This window comes from Ambystoma mexicanum, chromosome 7q (assembly GCF_040938575.1).
Source record: "Ambystoma mexicanum isolate Mex_15411 chromosome 7q, UKY_AmexF1_1, whole genome shotgun sequence".
Taxonomy (NCBI): Eukaryota; Metazoa; Chordata; class Amphibia; order Caudata; family Ambystomatidae; genus Ambystoma; species Ambystoma mexicanum.
In genome coordinates this window covers 28551249-28565988 of record NC_090941.1, presented here as the reverse complement: position 1 = coordinate 28565988, position 14740 = coordinate 28551249, and positions in this window count along the sequence as shown.

Sequence of the window (14740 nt, the reverse complement as noted above, 5' to 3'; positions counted from 1 at the left end):
GGCAATTATGGAGGAAATAGCCTCTCCCCAGCAGGGTCAGGGTTCTGCTGAGAATGAGGAGGAGGTCCATCAGTTCAGGGGAGGACCAGCCTGTGTGGTGCCACTGCATGTGGCGGACCTACCTGTAGTAGGAGGAAGTTCATGTCGAAGTGGCGGTTGAGGAGCTGGCGGAGGAGACTCTTCCAATGCCTGCCATTAAGTTGACAAGCCAGGCATACGAGGAACCCCAGTGAGTTGAGTATTTATTGCCCCTTATACAGGTCCGCACAGTCCTGTGTTTGGACTATTTTGCCTTACCACCAAGAAGGTTGAGGAGCCTTGAGTTTTTGGGTGTATCTGCATGGTGGGGGACGGTCACAATGGGACAGACGGGCAGATGAAAGGAAATCCACTGTAAGGATGATCGCCATTAGGAACCATATCTGCCAGTGGAACAAGAATGTTCATTTGGAGAATGCCACCTCTGATGCTGCCGAGGAGAAGGGAGTGTGTCCTAGCACTGCCCAGGATGAGGGTGCAGCATGTCAGAGAAATTGGATATAAAATGTCAAATCCACTCAAGAATCTATCCTGCCGATTGTGCTGCTCACGATCGAATGTTCAACATGTGCAAAGTGGAGTTTCAATGGGTGGCAAATAAGATATTCAGGTCATACAGTGGCAACTTAGGGTGAATCTGCAGTTGGTACAGTGCATTTTTAGTTTGTTAATCCCAGATGAAATGGGAGCTGATCTTTTGGTCCACAGCAATCATTTCTGTCACAGGATCACAATTGCTGATAACGCGTTGACCACAATGTGAATGTCAGGAAGAAAGCAGGGGACATATATTTTCTTGTCATTTCACGAGGCTGCAAAGAGATTTGATTCATTGTCTGCTACAACAAAGCCGAATTGCAACTATAAGGCCTTAACCAATGTGCCTCATACGCCCCCACCTCCTCCCAGGTGTTAACTCATATGAGACTTCTGCTATGAAAGCCTTGCATGAACCCCATTGATTGGTGCAGAACTGCATACACATGTTCCTCTCTTGAAAGATTCGGGAGGTTTTCTTGGCTGTTAGAGGGAGGAATGGTCAAACAACAATACAGTCCCTGCTTTGAGTAGTGGTTCACCTGTCCATGGTGAAGGGAAATTGTCCAATGGACTGCTTTAACATTCAGCCCATTCTAGTCATAAGAGCATTGCACAATTCTGGGACTCCTCTGTGAGAGAAACACATTCAGTTGGCTTGTTACCAGTTTGAATGTCTTTCCCAATCCAGGATTTACCAGAAAGGCAAAAGGTCTCCTTTCAACTTTATAGCGAGGTTAGCATTGAGCAGGTGCTGCCTCATGGAATTTGTGGTATGTTTTGCTACACTCAAATGCTTTCACAACACTGGCCTCATGCAACGGGGGCTCACTGCTATGCACTGCTGGAGGACAGTGTGTAGAGTTTAGTCTCCCAATTCTAAGCACTAACACTGCTGAAGTATTTCCAGGGTTAATTGAACACATTGGCCCTCATTATGACCCTGGCGCTGACGGAATGAAGGGGGCCGGTACGGGACCGGCCCCCTTCATTCCGTCAGGGTCGATTAAGAGGTTCCCTTTGTGGGACCCGGATCAGACGTCTGGTAAAACCAGACGTCTGTTCCGGGTCCCACGAGGGGAAGAGGGAGGTAACAACGGGACACTTGTAATGTGCCGTTGTTACCTCACTCCCCATTCCCATTGAGCCCTATGGAAGTTTCCCATCCCTATGGCGGATGACCAAATCGAGGAAGGGGATCTGCATGCTGCTGTGCTCTATGGTAAATTGAATGGCAGGGTTACATGTATTCAGCCATTCCCAAAATTCTAACAGTTGTTCTTGTGGACCTGTCCAAAGGAAGAGGACGACATCTATATACCTAAGCCAATGGCTGATCTGAACTTTCCAATTGTTGTCTGTCAAAAAAACGTGTTCTTGCTCATATTTGGCCATGTATAGTATGGCCAGGCACGGGGCGAAGACTGCCCCCATCGCCGTACCGCTGGTCATGAGATACATATATTTGTCAAATACAAAGAAATTCCTGCATAGTGCTATGAACATGAGTTCTCTGAAGGGGCTGCCATCTAATCAGCACTGTTCAACGTGTATATCCAACCTCTAAGCAAACTCATCTCCTCTAACAGCTTCCTTGGCTATTCGTATGCAGATGACACACAGATCCTGGTTCGCTTTGACATTACCTACCCTGAGTCAGCAGCTAGGTTCACATCTTGTGTGGAAGACGTGGGGGAATGGATGTATAACAACTGGTTCAAGTTGAACAGTGAGAAGACTGAAGTGCTGATGGTGGCCCTGAGCTTTGCTTCTTCCCTTTGGACTTCTGCTGTCTGGCCATCTTTTTTGGTCCCCTTTCTGTCCCTGTCTCTGTGGTGAAGGACTTAGGTGTAAACATATCTGCCTCCCTTTCTTTGGAGCCTCAAGTTAGCTCAGTATACCATTCGGGCGAGTTCCAACTCAAATTGCTCTGCAGGGTCCTCCCCTTTATGCTGGGTCAGCACTGGGCTCCTTTGTTGTCTGCCCTGGTTATCTCTTCAATTAACTACTGTAACTCATTATTCCTGGTCCAGTCTGTTCATGTCTTGTGATGCCTCCAGATTCTTCAGAATTCTGCAGCACACCTAGCCACTTCCATGCCACGCTGTGACCACATCTTGCCAGTGTTACAACAACTACATTGGCTTCTGGTCACTCAGCACCTCCAATTCAAGGCACTATGGCTAGTGCACTGTGCCTTTTATGGTCATGGGACGGAGTACCTTCAGGTGAAATTTCACCCTTATGTACCTGGTTGTTCCACTGTGCAGATTCCTTCCTTATCTCTGTTCCTAGGTTCAAGCTGAGCCGGGTTGGTGTACGCACTTTCTTTGTCGCGGTCACATCCCTGTATACCTCATGTTCTGCGGTCCACGGGGAATCACTTTTCTTTCCGTCAGGCTTTGAAAACAAATCTTTTTAAATATTGTGCTCCCCCCATTCTGTTGAGCAGCGTCAAGATGCCTTTGTGGTGAATGTTGCCCTCTACAATTAAACATAACAAAACATCAGTACAATTCATTTCTATGTTTGTTTTACTACAATATTAAGTTTGTGTATTTACTCTGGACAGTAGGGAATTACTGAAGGAAATAGTAAGATGGATAGCGCAACCCCTCTATTTGGCTCCTCACTTTGAATCTCTTAGTTTTCTGCACATGGCAGAGATAGTAAAGTGAGGGCATGGAAACTCCAGACCTGCCTATGATTCCATTCCATTCATGGATGTAATCATTCACAGGTGTCCTCCACCTTCGACATACGTGTACAGCCAACTTCAACCCTGGAGGTACAAACTGTTGTGATAACAGCCATCCCTACAACAGCGTTGTCTTATCATTTTGAATTATGGTTTGCATCTGTTTTTTCAGGCACAGGAAACCCAGCATAACAGACATCCTATTACAGTGTTGTCCTGTCATTTTGAATAAGGATTTGCATCAGTGTTTTCAGGCACAGGAAACCCAGGTACATTCCCATGGAACCTCACCCTCTGAAAGGGTGCAAAGTCTTACGAGGCAATGGTTGTTGTGGTTGGGCTGTGTCTGAATATTCAGGGAATCCACAATTACAATGATTTCGCACAGGAGACAATATGTCGTATCTACTTAGCCTTGTAGTTGACAAAATTCATTGTACAGAATCTATCAAAATGTATAACGAGGGAATGCAATGCCATCCCTCTCACTGGAAGTATAGATTTATTTTGTTACTAGTACAAGTTTGTTTCCTGAAATAATTCATAATTTTATGCCCAGCGATAGGAGAAAAGAGTGAGTTGCTTCAATTTACCTTTTCTTTCCAGTATTTTGCCTTTCGGAGTCTTATGTTCCTCCCCCTGTATGGGCATACCTATTCTAGCCGAAGCCACAGTAGTACGATTAGGGAGGGTTAGTTGTTTAAGTTTTTTTTTTATCAGAGTTTTACCCTTCAGTGTTTTTTAATCCTCCCTAAATGCAGGGAACTCTGAATGATTCCATCTTCTCCAAGCATATCCAATCCAGCAAGGTTAGAGGTATATACCCATAAATTACAGGTTAAGTCTGCCACTATCTGATCTTCTTGATGGCAAATACATATTTTCCTCTCAGCCTTGGATGCATAGATATTTTGTGTATTACCATCAACCCCAAACAGGTCTAATGTCACTGAGTTAGGGTTGACTTCTCCTGGGTTGTGGATTAAGGATGCCACTATACATTCTTATTGGCGGCTAGTACATATTTAATCATTCACCTGCAAATCAGCTATGTGGTTTTAGTCCTTGGTTTGGTTATCATAACAAGGATCTGTAGCCTGGGCTGCAACAGTAATAGGCTCTTCTGTGTCTTGTTTGTCATAAATTGAATCATCGTTGTTTAATTGACTGTTAAGACCCTTTTGCTGCATTTGTTAATACTCACAACTTCAACAAAATAAAATTCACTAGTTCAGGAGACAGAGTTTTTAAAAAAAACACAAATTCACAAGTTCACCGGATCCAAACACTGCAATGCTATAAAAAACAGTCTAAAAACAAGTCTAAAAAATGTAGAGCAAAAGGAAGAGGCGTAGGCAGCAACCAGTTATTTGGATTAGATAGATTAATTTAACGGGAAGAAAAAACAAGAAAACAGAAGGGGCGAACAAAGGAGTGGCCTTCCCGCAGTCTCCTCCATACGTGGACGCACTCACCAAGGATCAAAGGTACGACCCTCCAACAGTCTCGGCCAACAGCCCCACCAACCCTTCCTGCTGGTTATAGCAGATTCCTGCGGTCTATAAATGGAGCGATGAGTCTTCAGAGAAGATTTCAAACTACCAAAAGGCTTTAAATTCCAGGAATCAAAGAAAGCAACAGTTTGCTGAAGTCAGTTGAATACAAGTAGCAGGTAGCCCAGGCACAGACTCATGCTGCACAATCCCAGAGCAGACAACTGATGAAGTAGGTTAATGGAGAGACTCTGACAGTTACCTTAATATGGGCTGGAGATATCTCCGTCAAGGAATGGGGACTTTGCCCCCCTGCTGATCCCTCGCCGACCACTGCCAACTACTCAATGCTCCACTCCATACGGCACTCTGTGCGTTACTGGCGAATTTATATGGTTGTGTTCCTGTTTGCAGCATGATCTGACTCCAAGTAGAAAACACTGAAAAAACACTTTGAATGACCGCTGCTTCCACTGCCAACCACTCAATGCGCCACTCTGCATGGCGCTCTGCATGTTGCTGGCAAATGTATATGCTTGTGTTCCTGTTTGCGGCATGGCCCGCCTACAAGTAGAAAGCACTGAAAAAACACTTTGAATGACCACTGCTTCCACTGCCAACCACTCAGTACTCCGTTCCATGCTTTATACTTATAAGCTTAACTAAATCAGACACCTAAACATACTTAATGTATCTAATATAAACAACAATTCATATTATACATGAAATATAGCAAAACACACAATCACTCAACTTCAGCTGCTCCAAATAATGAATAAATCTTCACAATAGCCAAACACAATATTTGACTCCGGTGGTGATAGTGCGCGGTATAAATGTCCTTTAACATTAACATTAACATTAACATAAAGGACACTGAACATTTAAGACAAATCATGGACAGTAATAACACAGCTAATTGGGCTAAGGAAGAAGATGTATCATGTCTTCAAAGTAAAATAAAAATAAATCCCACAACCGCATTCCCCCCAAATAAACCTGTGTTTGCATATTTATTTATCTTTTTAAAGTAGTTACACTTATATGCATTAATGAATAAAAAGTTTTGAAAATGTTACAATTACTCTTTCAGATAGCACACTCAATATATCTATGAAAAAGTAACAGGATGACTACCCACAGATATATGTATATACATTTTTTTAAATAAATGTTTATAGTCGTGGCTACACAATGCACAACATGCAGGAGGCTGCTTATTATCTGCAGCTGCACATAGTGCCACTTATACACGCGGGTAACAACCCAAAACATGAGGGTGGATGTGGGATAGCCACAGGTAAACATCCCCAATCTTTGCTGTACCTATGCGCGATCTACAGTACAGCAAAGACACCCCTTTTTTATGTAGCCGCGGCTAAAGGTTTGTTTTTATTTTTTTTAACTGAGTATGGAATATGAATGATAAAAGAGACAGCAGTGACTCAATGGTAATTAAAAGGAGTTATGTAAGGTACATGTTGATTAAGAGAGCATGGCAATGTTCTAAAATACAACACTCAGTGTACCCCAAATACAGTCCATGTAAGGACTACTTATCACATATAAATACACAAATACAATTAAATAGCCCCCAAAAACGTTTTATAAAATAAATGATCGCTCATAGCCACAGCTAGAGGTCATTGACATTTTTCCTAGCCGCGGTTACAATATGAAACTTTGGGGGATAAGTGACATAGATTTTTATAAATATATACGTTATCAATCACTTTTAGAAAGGACTCTTTCGGGAACAAACAGCATACTTTTTTGCACAATGAGGCCTATAGCTGCGGATATAGTCCAACGATCCATGTCTATAACCCTCCCCAGCCATTGTTTTGGTTAACCGTGCCTGAGATATTCAACAACCCATTGGCATATACCATAGTAGCAGTTATTCATCTATGTTTAAAAATATATCATTCTATATGTAAGAAAAGAAACTTAGTTAGTTAAAGAACACACACACTTCAAGAAACAGAATTCAAAAAACAAGTTTTTATGACCCTCAAACCTTGTATGCAGTGCATCACATGCACTATATAAGAAACAACATTTGAACATACAACACTGTTATTTTCTCTGCATATACTAATCATTGGGTCATTAACAAAAAATCCAACTTGGATTAAAAAAACATACACAAATATCAAAAATACAAAAGCTACCACTACAATAAACAAACAGGGATATATAAACTGGGTAAGAAGAAACAAAGGATGTTATACTCGGTGGTTCCAGGAGAAAGGATGGGAAGGTTAAGTAAACTTGGAGAACAAGAGAGAATAGGGTGGGAAAAGTAAAGTTGGAGAACATGGGATAGAAAGGAATCAAACAGGTAGAAACACTAGTACTTTTAAAACAAAGGATTTTCATATTTTTTGGCAAAAAAGAAATGGAGAAAGTCCAATGCTCCTTGTGCAAAAATAAACTAAGACGTGTGTCTTCAAATGTTTCTAGATGGTCTGCCCCATATTATGGTGCAGCCCTTTTTGACTTACATGTAGTCTTCCCTCTTCACTGGAATTGTGAGCGTTGGTTGTGCAGAATCAACCTCCACACATTAAAGGTGCTGCCACCAACAGCCAGAGTCTTGAAACAGCTGTAGCACTGGAGCACTCCATTTGAAGAATCATCAGAAATGCTAAAAGGTTTCACAATGGAGACTTTTCATGAACTGTCTACAGATGTACTGCTCCCATCTTCAGCAGTACTACTATATTTTGAATATGGGTTGGCCTTTCACGGGAGCTAACTGTACAACATCTGGTGCAAGTCCACTGGGATGATGATAATGTGTTACGTTCACCTGGTCTCTGCGGGGACGTTGGGGCACAGTTGCAGCCCTCACTGGAAGTGGATTCCCCTTGTCAGACATCTTCCCACTGCTCATATTCTGTGGGCTGCGCTGATTGTTGACACTGCTCCTGCATGGATATGAGAGATCATGAGAATGTGGCTATATGACTGATATCTCTCTCAAACCCTTCTTCCCAGAATGTGGTGAGCATGCGCCGACCCATATAGTCTCACCTGTTGATTGAGGATGACAAGCTCTCTGTCCTGCTTCTAAATGCAGGGGCACTTTTGATGGACCGAGTTCCTTCACTGGCCCATGTGCGTGGCAGCCCAGACCAACTGTGGCTGAACCACTCCTGAAGGTAAGTGTTTTATGGCTTTTAAACTTTTGTGATTTTGATTCTTGATTATAGTCCTTGTCTTTTAATAATGTCTCTCCTTCGCTTTCTCCCAACAGATGAAATGTGGCCAAGTGGTAGTTGTGGTGCATGAAGCCGGGCCAAATGGGAAAAATATGGAGTCCAAGATGCTCCGACAGAAGGTGGGTGTTGGTTTAAGGTTAAGCGCAAGGATTTGTCAAAGTGTGACCTTAAACGTAACGTCTTAGCAAATTCTAACCTTGTCTTTCTCTTTTTCTCTTGCAGGCACCGTTTTCAAATGGATTGCTCTTGGTGTCACGACGTTGGGCTGGAGCGCTGCTTTCCGGAGGTCTGGAGATGGATGATGAATGCCAGATTCAATGATGATGCATGCCAAAAAAAGCAGATTCCAAGGTAAGTGCAGCGGTGGTAGCTGGAAACAAGGTGAGATACGCTCAGACTGTAGCTGGTAGCAAGGTAAGATGTGCTCAAGCTGGTAGCTGGTAGCAAGGTAAGAGGCGCTCAGGCTGTAGCTGGAAATAAGGTAAGATGCGCTTAGGCAGCGGTGAGTGTTACACTGCAATATCAGAATAACGTGAAGCACCTGCATGAAGACTGAGCGGAGTTATATAGCCTAGCTCTGGCCATGCCCATTAGCCATGACTCACCGGCCCCACCCTGACACTCCTAAGGGATGCTTACACATGTAGTCTGACTCTCCCCAGCAGCCACGCCCGACCGAATGCACATGGAAGCCCCTGCAGGGAAAGTACTTGCACCAAATAAAAATTTGCTAGTGCACATTTAATCATGAGCCTGGCGCCAAAGGCACCAGGACTGAGTCCAGCTGGGCCCTCCATGCTGTATTGTCCCCAACGGGACAATAAAAGGTAGTGTTACCCTGTGCTCTCGTTCACTGATGGTGCAGGATCAGGGGTTCTGGGCCAATGGCCATGACATAATGATGCAGCTACAGCAAAATATAAAAAGAAAAAAATTACTAAAATGAACTTGCAAAAAACCATCAATTGTACTACCTCACAGAAAACTCAAAACAGGTAAGAGTACTGCATAGATGAAAGTGCATTCAAATTACAACAAATACAATCAAATAAACCTTCAAACACACTAACATGAATACTAAAATGAAATGCCTGCATATAAATGCCATTGATTGACAAATCTAATTTGTAGGTCCATATTAGTGAACATTAAAAAAACAATACAAAATGCTTGAGACACAATCAGAGCAGATAAATAAAATTGTGATGAACACCACCTGATAGCAGTGGTTACTATAATTAACCCACACAACAATGCAAATAAACCTTCAAATGAATAAATATTTATTAACACTCACTTTGACATCAGCCACACTCCTGCCACATGCACATTGAGAGTTCAGGAATCAAAAGGATGAAACTGCAAAAAATGCGGCCTTTTATACTTTCCAAAATGAATACCAAAAAAATAGGCCTATATACTCATTTTCACCACAACCTATCACAGAGACCTACACAAATAGAAAAGTGACAACAACCAATAACGAACAATGAAACTCACAGAAATCTACTTTTTCACCACCCAACATCTTTCATAGCCACGACTATTCGGCATAGCTGCAGATCTTGCTTTGTATACGCGGCTACTCGTACATTTATTTGCAAGCACAAAATCAAACTAATCCGGCCTTCAAAACCTCAAATGAAATAAGAGAACAGCTAAGCAGATAAAATAACACACACACATACTATTATGTGCTGTATCATACACATAACAATAGGATTATTGCACAGAAATGTATGGTTTATAGATATGGCTATGAATACAGCTGCGCCTATGGGTACAACTAACAAAATGACAAAAAGCATATGCTTTTTTTTATAGACGCGGTTATACAAAAGCCTTCATGGCTGTTTGCTGTTAGCCCTGGTTATACTAAAAATACTATGAATAAAAAAATGTATTTCCACTCGCCCAAACTACAAACAAGTATCCCTAACATGCCTACACTCCTCTCCCAATGGTTCTCCTCCAATTCTCTAGTCTCTCACAATCTCCCAAAACACTCAATGCTTCTAAAATGCAGCCAAAATGTTAGATAGCCACGGTTACCACACATCAACAAACATATAGCCATGGCTGTAAAGGGCACACTTTTTACCCGTGGGTAGCAACCAACACACTGAGTGGGTGCTGGATAGCCACTGGTAAATACTCCAGTCGTTGTTGTTGCTGGGGCGATCCTCAATACACCAATAAATGACAAAAGCGCCAGTAGAGATACAATGTTATTTAAAAGGCGTCAATACAATAAATTACTGCTCATCAAGTTATTTAAAGTGGATGATGATAAAGTATACATAGTAGTTAGGATATAAAAGATTGGGGTTAGGTAGGGTAGATAAAGTTCAAAAACAGGTCGGTTTCACACAAACAATGTGTGTATAGAATCAGAAGGAAAAAAACTACATAAAATGAAAGCTTTTATACTTTCCAAAATCAAAATCACAAAACAAGGATTATATTTACTAACCAAAATAGAAAAATGGCTGACACATTTTGAGTGTATCCTATCACACACAAACAAAGAATTACAACAGTAACATCAACCAATTACAAACACTGAAACACACACATCAAACCTACCATTTTCATAGAAATTACTAGAAATTCAAACTAGGAGTCATTTTCCTGGAAACAATGAACGTGCAGATATCATTGCTGGTTTGAAAACTGAGTGGCTGATCAGAGAGAGTTGGCTGTTTTGATTACTGGCTTTTAGTCATAAACTAAATTTCATCATTGACTTTGGTCTGAGAGATTTTACCACTAAATGGTTTTTGATTGCAGGGAATGCATTGGCTCCATGTTTTTCCAAAACCTTTTCAGTCTGAAAAGTACTGGGCACCCAGACATCATACTAATTCATTGTGGAGGTAATGATTTGGGGAATGTATGTGGTGTGTCCCTTATTTTAATGATGGAACAAGACTTGAAAAAAATGTATGGAACTGGTTCCCCTCACTGTCTTTTCCAATCTACCTCAAAGGCAAAAATGGAGATGGATCACCAAATGTAATGGTAACATTGAAAAATCACTGAGAAATGTTAATATAGTAGTTTCAGCATTCATGAGAGACCACAACCAATTATGGATTTCAAACAACAACATACAGTTCTGCATGGAAAATTTCTATAGACATGGTGGAGTATACCAAACCAATGAAGGAAATACTGTGTTCCTTCATAACATCAAAACAGTACTCCAAATGTGCTAAAATAGTACACACAGTGTACCCCAAAACAGTCCTTTTTAAGGAATACTTATCACATATAATTACACAAAAACATTTAAAATAAACTTTTTTTAATAGAACTGCGGTTAGATTTTATTGACTTTTTAAATAACCGTATTTACACATATTTTGTTAAAGTTTTTTTTTCAATAATACAATAGAAGTTAAAAGATCAATTCAGTAAAAGACTACTCATGTAGTTATGTAAGGTAGATGAAGATAAAGAGAGCACAGTATAATACATGGCAGTAAACTATGTGGGTATACATTTAGGGGCCGATTCATGGAACAAATGTGCACCGAAAATCGTGGCGCAAGCCGGCACAAGCGTGAAAAAGCAAGCGCACGCCCCCGGGAAGTGCGCCAAATCCGTGCATGGCGCACACGGGCGTACACATCATTGCAACATCCAGAATGCTGTGCGCAAGGCACACAGCGAAAGCGCACAACATTAGCGCACACACCAAACGCGTAACGCGCAGAATGGGGAACAACGCGTGAAAATAAGGGCGTAACTGGGGATGTACTGCTGGGAAGTACATGGAATGCCCACACGCATGCGAACCACACGTATTAATGGAATCGAATAAGGGAATCCCGCGCACGGCCAAAGACACGCACAGGCCTAAACACGTCCGCCACACGAAGGCAGGTGGTCGAGTCCCTGCGCATTACAAAAGTGTGCGCAAACAAAAAACACGTATATACAACAATGATGAATGTCCCATTCTGTGGCCCCCTAGGAGAAATGACATGTCACGCAATGCACAGACATCCCAGAAAAGCAAGAAAAAGAGATAAGTGACCCCTGTTGCCCACGTGCATGTAAAAAAACACACACAGTATGCTGTGGCAGCCAGGAGCCCCAAAAATACGTACGCGATCAACACGCAGGCTAGTATGCCTGTAACAAAAGGGGTATGCAACAAACATGGACCCCCACAGTAGGAAAAATAGCGTGTGCAACTCACCGTCTGCCTTGCGTGTAGAAGAAGAACGCGTAGCCAACACCCACCCGCTGTGAAGCAATCGCGTGTCACGTCACTGATGCACTTACGCTAAGTGCCTTTCCTCGAATTACACGCTGACGTGCACTTTTTTCACGTGCCAAATCACTCCGTATTAAGCTGGCCACATGACAAGACGCAGAAGACCACATTCCTACCCAGAAGGCCAATTTCCTGCCCCCCAGAGCCCTGAGCACGCTCCCACCTGCCATCCTCTGCTGCCTGCCTGCCTGCTGGCCACGTTCCCTGCTATTTGGTGCATGCACGTCAGCCATCTTCAGGGGTCCAGTTGCTGTGACCACCTCTGCTGGAACAGAAGACTCCCGACTGGTATTTCATCACTCCACAGCCCAGCCCCAGGACCCAGTTGCCCACCCACACCTGCCTCGGGGGTTGCCATGTCCGACACAACACCATCTGGCATCAGTGGCAACCCCCCAGCAGAGAGGCAGAGGGCTGCCAGCTTCAGTGCCAATGAAGCTGGCAACCTGTTGGAGCAAGTCCTGGGGCATTGTGATGCCCTCTTTGGAAGTTCACGCGCCGACAATGAAGGACAGAAGAGGATCTGGAAGGACATTGTGGCTGCCATCAACGTGGAGGGGGTGGCAGCCTGCGACATGCAACACATCCAGAAGCGCTGGGAGGACTTTAGGTCCAGGACCCTCAGCAAGGCCCAGCGCCTCTAGAAGGCAGCGGATGCTGAGGGGTACCGCGTTCGCCTTACTGACAGCCAGATGAGGGTCCTGGAACGTATATGCTCAGCTCTCCACCGCCAGGTCCTTCAGAGGCAGACCCGTCCGGAGTCGAGCGGTAAGTGTACATGCATACTGATTGGACGCTGTGCATGTTGAGGTGTGGCAGGAGTGTGCAGGTTGCGAATATGTCTTGGAAGGGCCATGTATGGATGTGTATGTACAGGGACATGAGCCTGCCGCATGCAAGTCCAGTCATGTGTGAGGCACATCAATGGTGTATGTGTTCAAGCGCATGGTGCCCAAATGCATGTGTCGGTGCACACATGTGTATAATTATGTGTATGTACTGTGGCATGGTTGTGATGTGAAACATGGATGCTGGTTCCACCTTCATGTATGTGCACAATTTACGTGTGTGTGTGTGTATTTGACATGAGTGCCACTGTGATACACCATGGATGCATGTGACACCGACATGTAGGAGGCTGATTGACAGATGTGACATGGATGCCGATGATTTAACTGTGACAGGTGGTGGAGATGTACAGATGCATGTATGTCTGGTGGTGTGTGGGCATGTGTTTGGCACCCCCTGTGTTGCGTGTGACGTCAGGATTACCTTCGGATGCTCATGCTGTTGTATGTGTATGGATGGTGCTGCCTGCTGCAACATTCCTGTTAATTTGCGCATGTGTGTGGGTTCAAATGATAGGCGTGTTGGGTATTGTGCTGACGTGTGAAGTTTGACACTGCCACTCATGTGCAACTGTCATGTCTGTATCAGACCATTGTACAGTGCCCTGATGCCTGTGTTCTGCCTCTCCCTGTATGCAGCATCAACTGATGAAGAGGGCAAACACGGTGCTGTGGAGCACAGCGGCAGGGATCCCACCGGCAGCCGGAGATGCAAGGCCCAGCTCCCCTCCCAGGTTGTCATCTCGTCGGGGAGTGAGGAGTCTGGTGCCGCGTCCCAGGCCGCAGCTGCCGAGGATAGCCCCAAGAGGCGGAGGTCGGAGGTGGACTCCTCGGCAACAGAAGGGGCAGCTGAGACCCCACAGAGGCCTATTGAGGAAGATGGCACCGAGTCATCCAGGTTTGTGGAGGGTTTGGTTGAGGAGGAGGCCGTGGAAGGGCCACACACGGGGTCTGGAGGGGGGATTCCACTGGTGCTAGTGGTGCAGTCCAGGGGCAAGGACAGGAGGCAGCACAGGTGGCCGCGGAGGTGCCTGTGTGTAATCCTGTCCCCGATCCTGTGACTGCATCACCCTGCACCAGCAGGGATGCCTTCGTCCAGACCCGTTTTCATGGAGGGGATCCGCTAACAACAACTGGCCTTTCTCTCCCTGCGGAGGTGGCAATCCGGGACCATGTTGAGCCTGTCCTAGCTGAGGTGGCGTTGCATCAACTTGGCATCCGGGATAACGTGCAGGGTTCTCGTGCACATTACTTTAGATACCTCATTGACCGTGTCGACTGGCTAGGAGGGATCACCGGTGCTGGGTTCCTCCATGTGCTGGGCCTTGTGCCCACCACCTCCTCAACTGAACCCCATATGCCCCTGTCGTCCTCTCTGCCATCTTCCGGCCCAAGGGCACCCTGTGGAGCTGCCTCTGACCCAGTGGCCAGGCTGGTAAAGGACATATCCCTGCCACAGTCGAGAGTCAGAGGTCCATCAGGGGTGGCCACCATAACAACTGGACCCCAGCAGGAGGATGACGTGCAGGCATCAACAGTCAGGGCACATGCATGGCAGCAGCAGGCTCAAGGTGGGAGCGATGATTGCTCGGGCCATCAACATCTGAGGGGCA